This window comes from Microtus oregoni, unplaced genomic scaffold, assembly GCF_018167655.1.
Source record: "Microtus oregoni isolate MIOR12 unplaced genomic scaffold, Mior012 000028F_ref0000031, whole genome shotgun sequence".
Lineage (NCBI taxonomy): Eukaryota > Metazoa > Chordata > Mammalia > Rodentia > Cricetidae > Microtus > Microtus oregoni.
In genome coordinates, this window is record NW_024543087.1 from 15,806,275 (window position 1) to 15,821,928 (window position 15,654).

Sequence of the window (15,654 nt, forward strand, 5' to 3'; positions counted from 1 at the left end):
TGAGGTGTTCAATTTTAATTGGGCATGTTAATTACGAGCTTTGATTGCTGGACTTTAATACTTTGATAGCTGGACTTTGGTAGTCAGCCTCAGGAAGAGGAAGTGGTCAAATAAGGAAACCGACCGTGGTGGCTAGCTTTAGGAATGTAATCTAATGGTTTTAAGCAAGGCAGAGTGAATGGGAGAAGGGCCAGGCTTCCCAAAGCCATGCCGGCCAAGCTCGAGCTGGCCAGAGTCCCTTCAGTCATGACACCAGGTGGTTGGGAACAGCAAGCCTCTCAATGTAGACAATTTACCTCTAAACTTGGAGTCATCTGTTGTAAAACCATTAGCTGGAAAATTATGGGAGAAGTTGCGAAGCAGAAGTTTTGTCTTGTTTTCGGTTAGAATTACGATGTACCTGAATGGCTAGCAGCCCTTTGCCTCATCGGATTAAGTCGGAAAAGATTGTGCCCTATTTTCTGCACACGAACTGACAATCAGTCTCCTTCCACTGGGGCAAGGCCAGGACGAGCCCGGAGCACCTGGCGGCGTGTAAACCTAGGGATGTCATGTCAAAGCCTCTAGTACATCCAGCACATTTACGAGAATAGCACCAGAAAACAAGCCGCTACACCACGGGAGGCCAAACCATAACTCCCAGCAGGCCCCACGGGCGGGAAAGCGTGCCTTCTCATTGGGCAGGGGCTAGCAGCGTGCCTTTCCATTGGGCAGCGGCCCCACCAGCCGACAAAGCCCTTGCGCGCGGAGCACGGCGGGAGTAGAGGCCGCGGGGTTTGCGTCCGTACTTCATCTCCCAGCGGGCCCCGCGCTGAAGGCGGTGGCGCGTCGCCTTTGTGGAAGCCGGAGCCTACCGGGAGGAAGTTCCGGTCTCCGCGACGCTGGGTCCGTGGCGGCCGCTGAGGAGGAGGAGGAGCGGGTCGCGGGGGCTGCGCTGCTTTGGTAAGGGCCCAGGACAGGAGAGAGGGCGTGCCCGACCTGCTGGGACAGGGTCAGCTGTCCGGACTGCTCCGGTAATCGTGGGCCCGCGCGGCCTAGAAGCCGTGACTTCGAAGACACGGGGCGGCCGCGGCCTCGCTCGCGAAGACAGCCTAGCGGCGGTGTGCTCAGGGAGGCGCTGCTCGCGGCCGGAACGCCCCGGAACGGTCGCGGGCCCGGGGCGGGGCTCGAGGCGGCGGTAGAATTACCGGTCCCTTCGCGGAGCGGCTAGCTGTGGGGTGAGGGACCAGCGCGAGGTAGCGGCTTCGGCGCTCCGTTCCGTGGAGCTGCAGGCGGGCTTCTCTCTTTCTCTTGTATTTGTGATCCACTTCGGAGACATCTCTGGATACAGAGTTCTTGTGCCCTGCAAGTAACCTTGGCCGCCCACCCAGACGCCCAGTCTGGAAGGTGCGAGAGCTCAGAACCGGGAGGCGGGCGAGGGTGACTGGTGGGGTCTGCACCCGTTGGGCGAATGTAGGAGGAGAGTGATATTTCCACATATTCCTGCTTTAGATTCCTTTTGGCCTTGTAAATAATGCGTTTTTAACTTTAGAATTGACGTTGAGCTAATGAATTCGAGTGTGGGGCTGCGTTTTTTAATTAAAAGGAACGGCTTGATTTGTAGGGCACACAACCTGGTGGTAGTTTTTTTTTTCTTTTTGCACATTCTAGGCTTGCTTATTAAGTTCAGACTTTGAGACTAATTGGACTTTTGTTAGTTTCCCACTTCCCGTTGATTAAATATGCCATAGTTGCCAAGCTTGTGCGGATCAAAGGGAAAGGTGTCAAGGCGAGTAACAGTGACGATGTGGAAGGTAACGAGTGCTGTATGACCATCTTGAGGAAGCGTACAAGTTGAATCTAATGCCATCTCTGGTGGAGCATAATTGTAATCCTGGCATTTAGGAGGATGTCAAGTTTGGGGCCATCCTAAACTGCATTGAGACACTTAAGAAAATTGAATCTGAATTTTAACTCCTTAAGTAGTACACTTACATAAATACTTACCTATGTTTAAAATCTATAGGATTACATATAAGTATATATAATCTATTTATAAAATCTCTAGGACAGGTAGGACTCAGTTCTGAGCAGTCATAACATCCTTGCAGGTCATTGAGTCCAGGGCTTTCTTTACACTTGCTAGGCAAGTTCTCTACCACTGAGCTGCAAACAGCCCCAGCCTCCTTACAGAAGTTTGTTACCAGGCTTGAGTTTATGGTTTTTGTAGCCCTTCACATAAGGAAGAATTTCCAATGGGAAAGTTATTGTCCCCAACAAACATTTTTTTTTTTCGTCTATTTGAGACAGGGTTTCTCATAGCTTAGCCTGGACTACTAGGCTTGCCTTAAATTCCTAATCTTTCTGCTTGTATTTTCAAAGTACTACAATTGGTTGCTGTCGTTGTTTGCTAAGGGAAGCTTATATAATAATGTACTCTAAGCTAAAGTATTCTGCCATTGTACCTTTAAGGGTACTTTTCAAACAAATTTGACATCATGCATAAATGTATAAACTGATGTTATTGACTTGATTCAGAGTCAGTAACATAAATAATAAAAGTATTGAACAGTTTTTACTTATTTATTTACTTACTTAAGACAGGGTCTCAGCTGGGCGGTGGTGGCGCACGCCTTTAATCCCAGCACTCGGGAGGCAGAGGCAGGCGGATCTCTGTGAGTTCGAGACCAGCCTGGTCTACAAGAGCTAGTTCCAGGACAGGCTCCAAAGCCACAGAGAAACCCTGTCTCAAAAAACCAAAAAAATAAAAAATACAGGGTCTCATGATCCAGCTCTGGTTTGCCTGGAACTAGCTGTGTAGACCAGGTTGGTCATGAACTTACAGAGATCTGCCTGCCTGTGTGTCTAGAGTGGTGTGATTAAAAATGCATGCCTACAAGCCTGGTCTGGGTGCCTTTTCTAACAGTTTTGTTGTGATGTGGAACTCAGTATAGTAGAGTTGATAACTGTAGGGTTTCAGAGATCAGACATTGAATCCCTGTACTCTTCACTAACTCATTGGCATTGGATAAATTGTTTACCTTTCCCAAGTTTCAGTTCTTCATCTTATGTAGGGTTGTTGTTTTGGTGAGATAGATTATTTATTGTGCTACTGGACAATTTTTACATGTGATACCATGCCCAACTTCTGATACTAGAAATTGAACCCACAGTTCTGTTAATTTTAAGCAAGTGCTCTTCCATTGAGCTATGTAATACTTGTAATGCTCTTAGGACAATGTCTGGTGTGCAGAAAGTGTTCACTAAATATTAGCTACCACTATTGCTCTTTTTTCCTTTGAGATAATAATTTTACTCCAAGTTTTGCCCAGGATAGTGCAAACTTTATTCTGAGAGGTTGGGCAACTTGTGGGAGTTGGTTATTTCATTCTGCAAGGTTGCCGCCATTGAATCCCCAAGATTCTCCTGTCTTCACCTCTTCAGTGCTGAAATCACAAGCATGAACCCTCACTCCTACCTTCTTATTGTTGGTACTGGCTATTGAACTCAGCTTTTTATGGTTGCTCAGCAAGCAGTTTACCAACTGAGCTTTTCCCCTAGTAGCCCCCTCCTTTTCCACACTAGAGTGAGATAGAGGCTCACTATAGCTCCCAGGCTCACAAAAGAGCCACCAGACTCTGCCTCCTAGTTTTGGGATTTAAAGCCTGTGCCACCAAGCCTGGCAACTTCACTTCTTTTTTGAAATAGTTTCATGTAGCCCAGATTGGCCTGGAATTCCTACTACTGCAGCCTTTTTCTTACAGACTACCTCACCCCACATTATACTGCTATTCTTTAAAATTATACCAAATGTATATTTTTATATACACTGTAACAAAACTTTACCCTTTAAGCCATTTTAAAGTATACAGTTCAGGGCGGCATTAGTCACAAACCATTGCAACCAAGAATGGCTGTTGCTAAAACTTTTCACCTCATCTGTCAGAAACTCTGTAATCTGAACAAGTAACTTTCCATGTAACCCCTGGTAACTTTTACTTTCTCTTTGAATTTGTGTTTCAAATATAAATGAAATGATACAATATGGTCCTTTCTGTGTTTGACCTGTTTGGCTTGGTATAATCGTTTTAAAGTTGATTGATAGGATAGTATGTATCAGAATTTTATTTCTCTTCTAATTAAATGGTATTTCATCCTTGTATAGAGTACCTAAAAATAGATTATTTTTTTTTTTAATTTTTAACTTATGGGCTGGAGAGATCGCTCAGAGGTTAAGAGCACTGACTGCTCTTCCAGAGGTCCTGAGTTTAATTCCCAGCAACCACATCACAACGATCTGTAATGAGATCTGGTGCCCTCTTCTGGCCTTCAGCATACATGCAGACAATACTGTATACATAATTAATAAATAAATCTTAACAACAACAAAAAGACAGAACCAATTGCCTCTGGGGGTGAGAGTCCCCTTTCTTTGAAATTGTTTAACCAGGGGCAAGATATATATTATGTTGAAGACATGATAAAAAGTTGAGCTAAATTTAAAAAAAAAAGAAAGAAAATAATTTTTTTTTGTTTGTTTTTTTTTTTGTTTTTCTAGATGGGGTTTCTCTGTGGCTTTGGAGCCTGTCCTGGAACTAGCTCTGTAGACCAGGCCTGCCTCTGCCTCCCAAGTGCTGGGATTAAAGGCGTGGGCCACCACTGCCTGGCTGAATAAATCTTTTTTGTTGTTGTTGTTGTTTAATCTAGTCATCTATTTTTTGTTGTTTTTTTGTGTTTGTTGTTTTTTGAGACAGGATTTATCTGTGTTAGGCTGGCCTTGAATTTAGATTCTTCTGCTTTCCCAGTCTTTTGTTTGTTTGTTTGTTTTTTAATAATTTATTTATTTATTATGTATGCAATATTCTGTCTGTGTGTATGCCTGCAGGCCAGAAGAGGGCAGCAGACCTCATTACAGATGGTTGTGAGCCACCATGTGGTTGCCGGGAATTGAACTCAGGACCTTTGGAAGAGCAGGCAATGCTCTTTACCTCTGAGCCATCTCTCCAGCCCCTGTTTTTTTTTTTTTTTTTCCCAAGACAATGTTTCTTTGTGGAGCAGCACTAGCTCTCCTGGAACTTGAAAGAAAATAATTTTTTTTTTTGTTTTGTTTTTCGAGATGGGGTTTCTCTGTAGCTTTGGAGCCTGTCCTGAAACTAGCTCTGTAGACCAGGCTGGCCTCTAATTCACAGAGATTCACCTGCCTCTGCCTCCCAAGTGTTGGGATTACGGGCCCGGGCCCACGCCACCTCCACCCAGTTTCCACAATCATCTATTTTTTTTTCTCTCTCTCTCTTTTTTTTTTTTTTGGCACAATCATCTATTTTAACATTCGGCTGTAGTAAATAATGCTTGAACATTGATGTACAAATATAGTTTGTTCACGTTTCATGTTAGGCAAGCATTTTACTACTAAGCTAAAACCCCCACTCCAGCTCTATTTTAACTTTAACCTTTATTCTTTAAAAGTAATAATTAAATATTTTTAATTTGATATTTTAAATAATTAAATTTAGATATAATAATAACATTGATGGTTCTAGTCTCACTCTGTACCCTTACTGTCTTGGAACTAACTTATTATATCCCTGACTGTAGATACCATATATATATATATATGTTTAAAAATATATATTATCTTGTATTTTTGAAATATGGTCTCATGTAGCAGCCTGAACCTTGAAGTCACTACGAAGGCATAACTTCTGACCTCTTATCTCGCAAGTGCTGGAATTCCAGTGATGTATACCTCCTATTGCATGGTGATATACAACTGTAATCCCAGCACTTGGGAGGCAGAGGTAGGGGGTTGCTGTAAGCCTGAAGAGGGCCTGGTTTTATTTTTATAAACAATCAAGTTTCAAAACAAAAACCATATGATCCCACTTTCTCTTCTATCAGGTTCAGCGTGGTCAGATTTATATTGAGGTCTTTAATCCATTTGGACTTGAGTTTTGTGCATGTTGATAGATATGGATCTATTTTCATTCTTCTACATGTTGAAATCCAGTTATGCGAGCACCATTTGTTAAAGATGCTTTCTTTCTTCCATTGTATAATTTTAGCTCCTTTGTCAAAAATCAGGTGTTCATAGGTTTGTGGGTTAATATCCGGGTCTTCGATTCGATTCCATTGGTCAACATCTCTGTTTTTATGCCAATTCCAAGCTGTTTTCATTACTGTAGCTCTGTAATAGAGTTTGAAGTCGGATAGTAATGCCTCCAAAAGTACTTTTATTGTAGATTGTTTTGGCTATCCTGGGTTTTTTGTTTTTCCATATAAAGTTGATTATTGTTCTCTCAAGGTCTGTGAAGAATTTTGTTGGGATTTTGATGGGAATTGCATTGATTCTATAGATTGCTTTTGGTAGAATTGCCATTTTTTACTATGCTGATCCTACTGATCCAAGAGCATGGGAGATCTTTCCATTTTCTGGTATCCTCTTCAATTTCTTTCTTCAAAGACTTAAAATTCTTGTCAAATAGATCTTACACTTCCTTGGTTAGAGTTACCCCAAGATATTTTATGCTATTTGTGGCTATCGTGAAAGGTGATGCTTTTCTGATTTCCCTCTCTGCTTCTTTATCCTTTGTGTATAGGAGGGCAACTGATTTTTTGGAGTTGATCTTGTATCCTGCTACATTACTAAAGATGTTTATCAGATGTAGGAGTTCTTTGGACTCTCTGAATGTGGCTGACAATGAGGGCTGACTGAGAGAAGCCAAGGACAATGGCACTGGGTTTTGATCCTACTGCATGTACTGGCTTTGTGGGAGCCTCGTTTGTTTGGATGCTCACCTTCCTAGACCTGGATGGAGGGGGAGGACCTTGGACTTCCCACAGGGCAGGGAACCCTGACTGCTCTTAGGACTGGAGGGGGAGGGGAAGGGAAATGTGAGGAGGTGGAAACTTTTAATTAAAAAAAAAACCATATGATCCAACAATTGTAGTAATATGAGTGTCGGGGCTGCGTCCCCTGCACCCCAGCTGCCTGCTCGGCTAGCTTATGCCCCAAAATAATTACACGGACACTGTATTCTTTTAAACACTGCTTGGCCCTTTAGCTCTAGCACTTACAGGCTAATTCTCACATCCTGATCAACCCATCTCTAATAATCTGTGAGAACCGGTCTTACCGGGAAGATTCTAGCCTAGTCCATCCTGGGTCGGAGCTTCATGGCATGTGTCTGCCCAGGAGCGGGGCATGGCGTCTCTCTGAGGCATCTGCTCCCGAGAGGAGAGCTGTGGAGTCTGAGCTCACTTCCTCTTCCTCCCAGCATTCTGTTCTGTTTACTCCTCCCACCTATCTTCTAACCAATAAAATGGGCCAAGGCAGTTCCTTTATTAGCCAATGACTTTCCTCCATCAAACAATTATACTTAGGTGTATCCAAAGGGTTTAGAAATGTAATCTCAAAAAGTTATTTGTATCCATGCTCATCCATCAATATTCATAAAGTAAGAAAGCAACCCAAGAACTAATTGATAGGTGAATGGATGAGCAAAGTGATTTCCTTATGTATGTTTATACTTCAGAATATTAATTAGCCTTAAAAGGGAAGATAAACATCTTGTTGTAATTCCAGCCCTCCTAAGCTCGTGGGCCAGCCAGCCTGGTATTTGCAGCACCAACCAAATACAGAGACTTGTTTCAAAGAAGGTGGCCAGTGAAGAACTACACTTGAAGTTGTCTTTTGGTGTCCATAGTCGTACCACGGCACACATGCACCTGTGCTTAAATGAATGCATATATGTATACATACACCATACACATACATACAAAGAATATTTTTACAATTTTTGTTATTATTTAAATTTATGTATATGGGTGTTTGGCCAGCATGTTTGTCTGTATACTATGTGTGTGCCTGGTGCCCCAGGAGACCAGAAGAGGTTGTTGGATTCCTGGAACTGGATTTAAAGAATTGTGTCTTGAAAATTGAACCCAGGTCTTCTGAAGAGTAGCAAGTGCTCTTAACCACTGAATCATCTTTTCAGATCAAAGATAAGATTTTTTTATGTGCTTTTTGTCTGTATGAATATTTTCCTGCCCTATGTTTATGTTGTCATGTATGTGCCTGGTGTTTGTAGAGATTAGAAGAGAGTGTCAGAACTGGAGTTGCAGAAAGTTGTGAAATGCCATGTGAGTGTTAGGAACCAGACTCAGATTCTCTAAAAGAGAAGCAAGTGCTCTAACCATTGAGCTCCGGCCCCAAGGTAAGATGTTTTTAAAGTGGGAACTGGGGGCTGGAGAGATGGCTCAGAGGTTAAGAGCATTGACTGCTCTCGCAGAGGATTCTATTTCTATTCCCAGCACCCACATCAGGCAACTTACAACCAGACAGTGCTCTTAATCAATCTCTCCAGCCTCCCCCACCCCAATTTAATTTTAAAGGATGGTCACTTTGTTATGTTACAGAATGGCTAGATTTTGAAGATTGTCATGGTAAGTGAAATCAGTCAGAAGAAAAGTACTGTATGATTTCTGTTGTTGAGGAACTAACTCAGCCAGGTATGAGTTAGTCCCAGCATTCTAGGTAGAGGCAGGTGAATCTCTGTGTTTGAGGCCATCTTGGTCTAAAGAGTGAGTTCCAGAACAGCCCGTGCTACACAGAGAAACCCTGTCTCAAAAACAAAACGATAGGTCATATGGAAGTGGTTGCCTAGAGAAGGGCAAGAGAATAATGGGAAATTACTGTTTAATCCATAATTTTACAAGATTAGAAGAGGTAAGGAAATGGATGGTCCTGATGGTTGTACAACATTATACGTGTATTTAATACCACTGGATTGAACTGTATACTCAAATAATTAAGATGATAGGTTACCATTCATTATTTTACCTCAATAAAAAAAATTGGAGAGGCTAAGGATGTTGGTTTGGTGCTTGCCTAATATGCAAAAAGTCTTGGGTTAGAACCCTAATTTTTAGTAACATTTGTAATCTTTCAGGAGGGGGAAGTGGGAGGATCAGAAATTCAAGGCCAACCTGGGCTAAGTAAGGAAGATCTTACTGAAAAACAATTAGGGGCTGGAGAAACAGACAGTTCAGTGCCAAGAAAATGTCTCCTGTTTTGCAGAGGACATGAGTTCAGTTCCCAGCACACAAAAACTCCTGTAACTCCAACTCCAGGGGGATCCACTGCCTCTGACTTCCTTGGACATTTGTGCTCCTGAGTGCTGAGATTAATTTTTACTTCTGTGTTGTAACATGGAGGGGTGGGGGGCTGCTTGTTGTTGGGGTTTCTGTCCTGCCCGTACCCTCAGCTGTTTAGCCCCAAAGAAAATCACACATAGATCTCTATAAGTTATAAAGCTGATTGCCCATTAGCTCTAGCCTGTCACTGACTAACTCACATTTTTCTGATCTATGTTAGCCATGTGGCTCAATACCCTTTTTTAGTGGGGCAGATCACATCCTGCTGCTTTGGTGGTCTGGGCAGGAGTGGGAGTAATCAACTTCCTCCTTCCCAGAATTCTCCTGTTCTCATTACATCATTTCTACTTCCTGTCTGGTTTTCCCGCCTATATTTCCTATCTGGCCAATCAGCATTTATTTGAAACATGATTGACAGAATAAAGACAATTCTCCAGCACCACTGTGTAGCCAGGGAACTCGTTTGGGGGTTTTTGTTTGTTTTTCTAGACAGTGTTTCCCTGTGCAGTTCTGTTTGTTCTGGAACTTACTCTAGATCAGGCTGATCTCCAATATCTGTCTGCCTCTGCCTCCTGAGTCCTGGGATTAAAGGTGTATGTCATCACCACTTGGCATGAACTTTTTTTTTTTTAATTATCTTATTGTATGTGTGAGAATGTTTTGCTTAAATGTATATGTGTATACCCTGTGTGCTTCTGGTGAGAAGGTCAGAGGAAGCCTCAGATCCTTTAGAACTGGAGTTGTAGATGGTTATGGGGCACTATGTGGATAACTGAACTTAGGTCTTCAGAAAGAGCAACAAGGTCTCTGATCTGCTGAGCTGAGTCTTCAGCCTGATCTCAGACTCTTTGTCTTCTTGTTTCTACCTCTCAAGTGCTAGGATTATAGCCACCACACCTGGCTCTTGTGTTGCTGTTTCTTTTTGACACAGAATTTTACTGTATAGCTCTAGCTGGCTTCAACTTATGGTAGCCCTCCTCTCTCTCCCTCTCCCTCCTCCCTCTCCTTATTCTCCTCCCCTTTCCTCTCCCCCTTCCTCTCTCGTGTTAGGATTACAGGTTTGAGCCATCATGTGCTGATTAACCCGGAGACCAGACTGGATTCTGGGGAATTTGATTACTAAAATGAAACTAAGGAACTGAAAGGAGGTCATGATTACTAATGTAGCTCGTAGGCTTGCCCTGTCTCCAAACTAGCTGAGCCATTTTCAATGTGAAATTTATTTTCTTTTTACTTGAACTTTCATAGCTCTCATTTGGATATTTATACTACTAGCTCCAGGATTTGCATTACAGTTACTTCACATAGGCATGTGTTGTTGTCTTCAAAATTCACTACAGGGCCCTTGTATTCTTTGCAGTGTATAGATTGTGATGGGTGTGGGGTGTGGTATGTAAGCTAGACTAATATTTGTGTCTTATGGGGATTATGGTTCTAAACCATTATTTTTAGAACTAGTTGGTATGGTAGGTAATTTAATGACTCCTTAGATTATTCTGACCTAATTTATGTCTGTAGTGATGCTGTTCATGCATCAACATTTCAGGTTCTGTTTACACTTCGGTAATAGGAGCTGGAGAGATGGCTCAGTGGTTAAGAGTACTTGCTGCTTTTCTAGAGGGCCAGGTTTGGTTCCCAGTACCTACATGTTGTCTTCAGGGGTTCTGGTATCTTTTTGGTCTCATGCACAGCTTGTACGTGGTACTTTTATACACATTCAGACAAAATAAAAATATTTTAAACTTTGATAACAGTTTGAGATTATATTGGATCTAGGAATTATATATTTTTATGACTAGTGTCCTGTTATTTTATTTATTTATTTATTTATTTATTTTTGTTTTTCGAGACAGGGTTTCTCTGTGGTTTTTGGAGCCTGTCCTGGAACTAGCTCTTGTAAGACCAGGCTGGTCTCGAACTCACAGAGATCCGCCTGCCTCTGCCTTCCGAGTGCTGGGATTACAGGCGTGCGCCACCACCGCCCGGCTGTGTCCTGTTATTTTTAAAATTTAAAGTTTGCATGCATATACCATAATGCTTTTGAGGAAGTCAGTGTACAACTTGTGGAATCTGTTCTCTCCTACCTTGTGGGTACAAGGGGTTGAACTCAGGCCATCAGGCTGACAGCAAGCAACATTGCCCTGATTTACCTTGCTGTCCACTAGGAATTGTATTTGCTTTCGCTACTAAACTACATTTCTTTTTATTTTTTATTTATTTTTTGGTTTTTCAAGACAAGATTTCACTGTGTAGCCCTGGCTGTCCTAGAACTTGCTTTTAAAATCAGGCTGGCCTTGAACGCACAGAGATCCTCCTGTGTCTGCCTCCTGAGGGCTGAGATTAAAAGTGTATGCCACTACTGCCTGGCCAATTTATTTATTTTTATGTACGTTGATGCTTTATCTGCGTATATGTTTGTGTGAAGTGTCAGGTCCCCTGGAACTGGGCTTACAAATAGTTGTGAGTTGTCATGTGGATGCTGGAATTGAATCCAGGTCCTCTGGAAGAGCAGCCAGTGCTCTTCACTGCGGAGCTATCTTTTCAGCTCCATCTTTTATTTTTGTGAGATAGTTACATGTAACCCAGGCTAGTCTTGAATGTATGTATGTAATGAGGCTGACTTTGAATTCATTGAAATAGTCCTGCCTCTTTCCCAAGTGTTGGGATTAAAGCCTCAGCTCCAGCCTGGCTTCTCTGTCAATAATAATAATAATTAAAATTAAAAGTTTATTTCTTCTTTTGGTGCTAGAGATTGAATGAGAAGCTTAATGCATCATAGGCAAGTGATCTGCTCAGCTGTATTTTCAGCCCTCTCTGGAAATCCTGTGACTTAAATGTTAGTCTGCTTGATGATTCTCCTTCATTTGTTTTTTTTTTTTTTTTTTTATTTATTATGTATACAATATTCTGTTTGTGTGTATGTCTGCAGGCCAGAAGAGGGCACCAGACCTCATCAAAGATGGTTGTGAGCCACCATGTGGTTGCCGGGAATTGAACTCAGGACCTTTGGAAGAGCAGGCAATGCTCTTAACCACTGAGCCATCTCTCCAGCCCCTCCTTCATTTGTTTTTATCCTTCATTCATTCATTTGAATTGATTCTTTTCCTTTTTGCTTCTCTGAGTTGATAATTTTATACTGTCCTTCAAGTTTTATGATCCTTTCTTCCTCTTGCTCAATTAACTTCATTGTTGAAATCTGTGTTGTTGTTTTATTATAAGCAGTGTACTTTTCCACTCCAGAATTTGTTTTTCACTTCTCTGTATAGTTTCTCTTTATTGATTTGCTTATTTTGAATATCTTTTTTTGTATTTATTTGTTTATTAAGTGTGTGTGTGTGTGTGTGTGTGTGTGTGTGTGTAGCAGGATGAGGAGGCATATAGAGGTCAGGGGACAACTTTGTGGAGTCTCTTCTCCTTTTCAACCTTCAACTTTTTTGGGGGTTCTAGGAGTGGAACTCTCGGGTGTCATGAGGTTTGTGTGGCAAGCACCTTTACCACCAAAAGAATCATCTTGACATTCAAACATGATAGAGAAGTTCTTACTTTATAATATGACAAGGCAGCCACATTATTAACTGTTAAAGAAATTTAAGTAGGCAGAAAATTTCAACAAAATAATCTTTATTTCTTTTTTTTATAGTTCTGGCTGTTCTGTAACTTGTGTAAACTAGGCTAGCCTCAAATTACAGAGATCCACCTACCTCTCCTTCCTGAGTGCTGGGTTTGTTTTGTTTTGAGATGGGGTCTCTCTATTTATGTAGCTTTTTGTCACAGATCTCATTGTGTATACCAGGCTATCTTCAAACCCACAGAGATCTATGTTCCTCTTGCCTTCTGAGATTACAGACATGCGTTACCATTCCTGGCCATTTTGCTTGTTTTTATTTATTATAATTTTTAAATTTATTTTAAAGATGGTTCCTTATAGGCCAAGTCGGCCTTGAATTCAGTATGTGGCTGAGGAGGATGATTTTTTTTTTGTTGTTTTTTTTTTTGTTTTTTCGAGAGAGGGTTTCTCTGTGGTTTTGGAGCCTGTCCTGGAACTAGCTCTTGTAGACCAGGCTGGTCTCAAACTCACAGAGATCCTTCTGCCTCTGCCTCCCGAGTGCTGGGATTAAAGGCGTGCGCCATCACCGCCCAGCTGAGGAGGAGGATTTTTAATTAGAAAAAAATTTGTGTGTGTGTGTGTGTAGGTCAAGAGGAATACTTGCTGGAGTTGGTTTTCTTCTACCATGTGGCTCCCCGGAATCAAGAGTGGGTTATTAGGCTTGGTGGCAAGCACTTTTCCTGCAGAGCCATCTCTCTGACTCAGCTTTGAGATCTCTTGTGCCTTCTGCCTCCATTTCCCAGGGCTAAGTAAGTTTACAGGTGTATGATACCAGGCTGAATTTGTGGCAGTCTTCCTTTCTCAGTTTTCTGAGTGCTGGGATTATAAACATGTGCCACTGTATGCAGCTTTAAACTATTTTCTTTCTTTTTTGGCAGAGATGAGGGGAGCCCAGGCTGACCTTGGACTTGGCCATGTAGCCTAGGATAACCTTGAACTCTTCATTTTGCTTTCCCTGCCTCATTTCTGAAATTATAGGGTATTTATCACAATACCAAGTTTTGAACTGTTTTTGTTTTCTTTTTTCTTTCCTTTTTTTTTTTCGAGACAAGATTTCTCTGTAGCTTTGGAGTCTGTCCTGGAACTAGCTCTTGTAGGCTAGGTTGGCCTCGAATTCACAGAGATCTGCCTGCCTCTGCCACCCAGCTTCTTTTTCTTTTCTTTTCTTTTCTCTTCCTTCCTTTCTTTCTTTCTTTCTTTCTTTTTTTTTTTTTTGCAGGGGGGGTGGTAATTCCAGGCAGGATTTCTGTGTGACAGAACTTGCTCTATAGACCAGGCTGGCCTTGAACTCAGATCTGCCTGTCCCTGCCTCTGGTTTGAATAAAGGCCTTTGTCATCGCCACCTGGCTTGAACTATGTTCTAAAGACTTCCTCTACTGCTAGAGATTTTTAAATAGTCTCCTAGTCAGTCACCTTGAATCAGTTATTTTTTTTAATATATTTTATATATATATTTATTTATTTTATATATTTATGTATACAGTATATATAATATATATTATATATACAATATTCTGTCTGTGTGTATGCCTGCAGGCCAGAAGAGGGCACCAGACCTCATTACAGATGGTTGTAAGACACCATGTGGTTGCTGGGAATTGAACTCAGGACCTTTGGAAGAGCAGGCAATGCTCTTAACCTCTGAGCCATCTCTCCAGCCCCTGAATCAGTTATTTTTACTTTGTGAAGAGAGCTGCCCTTTTCTATATTTACATGAATTTTTGCCTTAATATATTTTACAGTAATAGGTCCATTTTGGTGTTTTAGTTTTGTATGTTTGATTTTTGTTGTGGTGGTGGTTTGTTTGTTATTCTTTTCTGCTTTTTTTGTTTGTTTTCTGAGTTTGAGGGAGGGTCTTTATATAGCTCTAGCTGTTCTAGAAATTGATGTGTAGAGTTATACATCTGTAGATCAGGGTAGACTCTCGTCCATTACGCCTGGCTCTTCCTGTTTTCTGATTCTTGACCTTTTGATCTCAGTGTTGAGGATGTTAACTCTTTACATTTGTGTTTGATTTTGTGAGTTTTTGGTTGAATTGTCTTGTACAACAGATTTCTTTGCTGGAGCCTTTTCCTCAGTTGCTTTATACAAATCTACCTGTAGGTGGTGGTACCTGCTTGTAAACTACTCTGGGAATGTGGAGGTCAAAGGATTAGGAGCTAAGGTCATCCTCCGCTAGCTAGGAAGTTTGAGACCCTGCTAGGCTATGTGAGGTCCCTGCTGGGCTGTGTGAGGTCTTGTTACCTACCAAAAAAACTAAGTGTGTTGACTCACGCTTTAATTCAAGTAATTCAGAAACGGAGACAGGATTCCCTCGGTTTCTAGACTGGCCGGCCTAGGCTACATAGTGAGTTCATGGATAACTTAGCTTATGGTGTGAGACCATGACCAATAAAAAACTAGCTCTTGTAGACCAGGCTGGCCTTGAACTCGCAGCGATCCACCTGCCTCTGCCTCCCGAGTGCTGGGATTAAAAGCATGTGCCACCGCTGCCCGGCAAAAAACTAAATAAAACCGACAAAAATAAATTACCAAAGAGAAAGCCTAGTTATATTCGACTAAGCCATCTTTTCAGCCCCTTTATATGTTGTTTTTTTTTTTTGGGAGGGTGGGTGGGGAGTTGGTTTTGGGTTTTCAAGATAGGGTCCCTCTGTGTGTAGCTGTGACTGTCCTGGAACTCAGTTTGTAGATCAGGCTGGCTTTAAACTCATAGAGATCCACTCACTTCTGCTTCCCAAGTGCTGGGATTAGAAACATGCGCCATCACCGCCAGGTTCATGTACTGATTTTGATTGGCCTACTTTACAAGTACTTCACTCCAGCTGTTCTTGGTTTTCTACCTATTATCTCTTATAGCCAATATCTGAACCTATAACTTCCTTTACAGCTTTCATTAGTCCTGAAATGAAAGGCTT

General features: G+C 41.8%; 1 protein-coding gene across 4 annotated transcripts in view; it reads left to right on the forward strand.

The window, feature by feature from the left end:
• Positions 1 to 842: 842 nt before the first annotated feature.
• Positions 843 to 15,654, forward strand: part of Rbm6 (RNA binding motif protein 6) — a 122,171-nt gene continuing 107,359 nt past the window's right edge. For 2 of the 4 annotated variants that reach the window (XM_041676948.1, XM_041676950.1), the window contains exon 1: positions 843 to 942. The gene's annotated coding sequence lies outside the window, so the exon portion shown is untranslated. Of the gene's footprint in view, positions 943 to 1,030; positions 1,387 to 15,654 lie in introns of those variants that run through there. The other 2 variants (XM_041676954.1, XM_041676949.1) reach the window with 2 other exon arrangements.